This window comes from Chiloscyllium plagiosum, chromosome 7, assembly GCF_004010195.1.
Source record: "Chiloscyllium plagiosum isolate BGI_BamShark_2017 chromosome 7, ASM401019v2, whole genome shotgun sequence".
NCBI lineage: Eukaryota > Metazoa > Chordata > Chondrichthyes > Orectolobiformes > Hemiscylliidae > Chiloscyllium > Chiloscyllium plagiosum.
This window is the reverse complement of record NC_057716.1, coordinates 82,930,620-82,936,270: the sequence shown is the minus strand read 5'-3', so window position 1 is coordinate 82,936,270 and position 5,651 is coordinate 82,930,620.

The following is a 5,651-nucleotide window of genomic DNA, read 5'->3' as shown; positions in this document are numbered from 1 at the left end:
TGTTCTTGTTAGAGAGAAGAAGGTTGAGAGGTAACTTAATAGAGACATACAAGATAATCAGAGGGTTAGATAGGGTGGACAGGGAGAGCCTTTTTCCAAGTATGGGGACAGCAAACACGAGGGGACACAACTTTAAAGTGAGGGGAGATAGGTATAAGACAGATGTCAGAGGTAGTTTCTTTACTCAGAGAGTAGTCAGGGTATGGAATGCTTTGCCTGCAACGGTAGTAGATTCGCTAAGTTTAAGTGCATTTAAGTCGTCATTGGACGGGCATATGGACGTACATGGAATAGTGTAGGTGGATGGGCTTCAGATTAGTATGACAGGGCAGCGCAACATCGAGGGCCAAAGGGCCTGTACTGCGCTGTAATGTTCTATGTTCTATGCTCTAAATCCATACCCTTTGTGATCCACCAATACTTCAGTACTGTATTCTAGATCAGTGCTGTGTTTAGTAGTTATTATTGTTGTTAGATGTTTAAACGTCTTTTGGGTTTCACAGGCCTTTGCAAGTGCTCCTTTATTCAACTTCAAACCTTAGTACCCAGGTACTGCTCAGCCACATCTCATTTAGAACTACTCACCCCGTCCTTCAGCAAATGCTCCTGCCCTCCCCTCCACCAGTTTCTTAATCCTGTCAGTATGGAAAAGAAGAGCTTGGGATATGAAACAGAGAACGAATTGCGGGGAGAAGATTGAAGAACAGGTCAAGGAGTTGGTTGCAAGCAGAGCTGGAGGCACCAGGTGCCAGAAGGAGGTGTGTTGATGTGTGGGTGGAGGTTGGAGAGTTTGCTGAGCTTGAAGTTAGACAGTGGGGAAGGTGAGTGCAAATGGTACAGGACATTGTGGAATGATATACCCTTTGACCTAATTAAGGCGTCGTTTTATGATTATTTTGAATGGGTTATTAGTGTAACCATTAGCACACTTGCGTTGTTCAGCAAGAATGGCCCATTTTAAAAACATGCAGGCACATGAAATTGGAGCAGAAGTGGACTGTTCAGCCCCTTGAGCCTGCTTCACACTGAAATAAGATCATGGATGATCTGTTGTATTTCACATGACACATTCCCATCTCCCCTTGGTAACCTTTGATTCTGTTATCTGAAAAGAATCTACTTCGCTCCATGTTAAAAATATTGTTGAAAATCAAAAGGCATCAGGTGTGGTTTCATACCATGCCGAAGGAAGGAGCAAAGCTCTGAAAGCTTGCAATTTCAAATAAACCTGTTGGACTCCAACCTGGTGTCATTTGATTTTGATCTTATCCACCCCGGTCCAACACCAGCATCCGCACATCTTAAAAATATTGCGTGACCCCCATCTCCATTGCCTCCTGAGGCAGAGAGTTCCAAATTGTGCAACACTGAGAGAAAAGAAATTCTCATCTCTGTCCAAAAGGAGTAACCCCCTAATGTTCCCAATTCTGGACTGAGCCACAAGAAGAACCATCCTTTCCACAACCACCTTTTCAAGACCATGCATGAGCTTATATATTTCAGTTGTGGAATCACATCCAAAAATATTTTTCAAGAATGTGCTGACTGGGTGTAGTCTATTCACTGCCTTGAATGAATAGCTAAAGGAGCATGGTGCTTTATTCGACCAGGGACATTTGCCTTAAATACCTGACATCATAACATCGCTGAAGTTCATCAACTGAGATTACAACCTGGCTCATTTACACTTGCTAAAAGTGAAATACATTCATACACAGTGATCTATTCTGTGCAAAGGAAAGAAATATATTCAAAACTTGTACTTTTTCCTGAAATATCCAGTAGTTTGGGGAGCCTATAGTTTTCCTTTATTTTCTCTATGGCAACACATCAGCCAATCAGATTCAACTTGTCAAACAATCAGCTGCCTTACTCCTGTCTTACAAATGGTTTTGATTGTTTGAAATTTCATGTCCTTGCATTTGTTCTGACAAGTGCCAAACAAAACACTTTGGTAACTTGTCTCTCTTTATAGCAATACAGTTGTCCCTTCACTTCAATTTCTATTCCACTGATGAGTAAGAGTGTGTGAAAAAGGGGCCATTAATTCTGTCAAAATACTTACATATAAGTCAAAATCAAAGCAGTCAACTAGTCACAACACTGGGATTAGAGTACATGCAAAACTTGGAGTGATTCTGAACTGAACAGACTTTTATCCCTGGAGGAATGGAATGATCAGAAAAGTCTTACTGCATGTTGCAGCAAAATCCTTGAATAAGGCTTCAGTAGAAATGTGGCTTAAGCCCTATCATCATGCCTCTTGAGATGGCATTCATTTCCTGCAATCCCAATGTTAACATGATCACACACTGTTTACATGGAGGGAGAGCTCTTCCTCAGCCCATTTCATGTTCTGACTGCTGAGCTTCACTTTAAACTCATCCTGAAGTGAATCTCCTGTTTCACAGCCTCAGGCAAGTCCAAAGAAAATCTTTTCAACTGCACTGTAATGGTGCACACATAGTAAAAATTGTGTTACAAACAAACAAGCTGCAACTCAAGCCTGAATGAATACAACAATGGGCTAAGCTAAATTTGGACTTATAATATGATCTTTTCCTTTCCTTCAGTTATTATTCAGCTTTGAATCATATTATACATGAATCACATTACATCATACTGCAGATCAACCAGGGTAACATTTGACATTGGACATGAACTGGATATGTGGGAGATGGGTTTCCTGAATGTGCCATGAATGTTTCTGTAGTGTTGCATTATTTAAGTGACTTTTTGCTACGAGAAAAGAAAGAGACTTGTATTTGTATAGCTTCTTACATGACCCCTGGGAAGGGTAAAAGTGCTTTGCAAATAGTGAAGTAATTTTGACATGAAATTAATGCTAGAAGAAATGTGGTGGCCATCTGTGGGCAGCAATGTATACAAAAAGCAGTGTGATAATGAGGAAATAATCTGTTTTTTATGATTTTGATTGAGGAATAAATATGGACTAGAAAACCAGGTGTTCCTCCCTTAGTTCTCTTCAGATTGGGATTCCTTGCATCCACCCAAGAAGACAGGCAGACCTTGTTTTAATATCTCATCTACAACATATCATCTCCAATAGCGCTGCATTGGAGCATCAGCTTATTTCTTTTCCTGTCTTCCAATCCTAAAGTAATACTTAAAAACCACAACCTTCTGGTTCAAATGATGGAATATTACCAATTGAAACAGGGCTGATCAACCCAAACAATTTTTTTTTAAATCTTGTGCTCTTTTGGGAGTGCCAGCAGCAAGAGCTCCAGTCCTCTGACTTCCCTTGAGGCAGTCACTATCCAAACCATTTACAATCTTCTTACCTAGGTTCATTTTAATCTCAGATTCCCAGAGAATCTTTAGCTGAATGCTTTCTGATCAGCTTTGGCAAAACTGAAGCAGAGCAGAGCCATAGAGTCATAGAGATATAGAGATGTACAGCACAGAAACAGACCGTTCAATTCACAATCCCTGCTGTAATCCTGGATTTTTTTAACCTGCATTACATCCGTAGATTCTTGGCAATGTACCTTCCTTGTTCTTCCCAGAGAGCAGTTGCTGTCTGATCACATTGACATCCTATCTTAACTTCCTACCTGTTGGTTCTGCTATCATGCTCACAGGTCTTATGGGCTGATAGTACATACTATCCATGAATATTAAAATTGATTTCTTTATAATTGATGTATTATTTTAAAAGTAATATTATAGATAGAGGTTGACTGAATAACAGGAAAAAGGAGACTCCAGATAAATAAGTCGTAGAGTTGTACAGGAAGCAGACCCTTCAGTCATACTCATCCATGCCGATCAGATATCCTAAATTAATCTAATCCCATTTGCCAGCATCTGGCCCATATCTCTCTAAACCCTTGCTATTCATGTACCCATCATGTACCTTTTTAGTATTATAATTGAACCAACCTCCACCACTTCTTCTGGCAGCTCATTCCATGAATATACCACCTAATGTGTGGAAAAGGTTGTCCCTTAGGTCCCTTTTAAATTTTTCCGCTATCATCTTAAACCCATGCCCTCTAGATCTGGACTCTCCCAACCTGGGGAAAAAAGGCCTTGACTAGTCATTCTATCCATGCTCCTCATGATTTTGTAAATATTTATAAGGTCACCCCTCATAGTCGAGACCGTGGTGCTGGAAAAGCACAGCAGGTCAGGCAGCATTCAAGGAGCAGGAGAACAGATGTTTCAGGCATAAGCCCTTTATCAGGAATGACGCTTCAGGGAAAATAACTCCAGCCAATTCAGCCTCTCCCTATATCTCAAACCCTCCAATTCTGGCAACATGCTTGTAAATCTTTTCTGAACCCTTTCAATTTAACAACATCATTCCAATAGCACGTTGACCAGAATTGCACACAGTATTCCAAAAGTGGCTTAACCAATGTCCTGTACAGCCACAACATGACATCCCAACTCCTAGACTCAATGCACTCATCAATAAAGGAAAGAGTACCAAATGCCTTCTTCACTGCCCTGTCTACCTGCAACTCCATCTTCAAGGAACAATGATTTTGCACCCCAAGGTCACTCCCCAGAATCCTACCATTAACTGTATAAGTTCTGCCCTGATCTGCCTCACCAAAATGAAACAACTCACATTTATTTAACTTAAACTCCATCTGCCAGTCATCAGCCCATTGGCTCATCTGATCCAGGTCCCATTGTTCTTCACTGTCCACTACACCTTCAATTTAGGTCTCATCTGCAAAGTTACTAATTATTCCTCCTATATGAATCATTTCCTCATCGATAAACACTAACTGTTGAGTTACCACAGCTCAATCAGTAACAATCAATACTGAAGACTTGGAAGAATGGAGCTAAATATATTCCATTCAAATTTGCTTGGGTTGTAGAGCTAGGAAGGAAAGTAAACTGTGAAGAAATTTCAACAGGCCGCACAGGCCTATATTTTATAATAAGTGATGGTACTAATCAGGACTCTGACACCATCCCACCAGTCTCCAGTAAAATAGAATGTTGGAAGGCACCGAAATTGGAACCCCAAATCATTTTCAGACAGACAATTAGTAGGTGATTGACAGAGACAATTCAATGCAGTTTTAGCTTGTTCACTCAGCTTCCTGGCAGTCTCACATGAAAAAAAACATTTAGAATGATTTTCACCAGGTAGGGAGAGATAGCCCAAAACTGGACATAAAGTTCTACAAGTGGGACCAAGGCTACATAGGTGGCAGCATTTTGCTGCGTAGTTGACTTTACTTCTTCACTATATTTAGGGTGATGTCACAAATAAAGAAACAGCGAGAGGCAGGGGATTCTTTAAATGGGCTGACTTGCAGTTCATTTGCTGATCACTGCCCTACCAAATATCCTGCCCTACACACTACCCCTGCACTAATAGCCTGACTGTTCTGCAGATGGCTGCTAATTGGCTAGCGGATGCTTGATTTGCCATGCTGAAAAAGTGGGTGAGACCAACGGACCACAGAATCTGTTTCACCTCCCTCAATCTCCCAGAAACTGTGCAATCTGTTCTAATAGCCTACAAAATGATATAAGTAAGTGTAGTATCATGTGGAAAAATGTGAGGTTATTCATTTTGCTTGAGGAAATAGAAAAGTAGTACTTTATTTAAATAGATAAAGACTGCAGATAAAGGATGTTGGCAAGGCTGGAGTACTGTG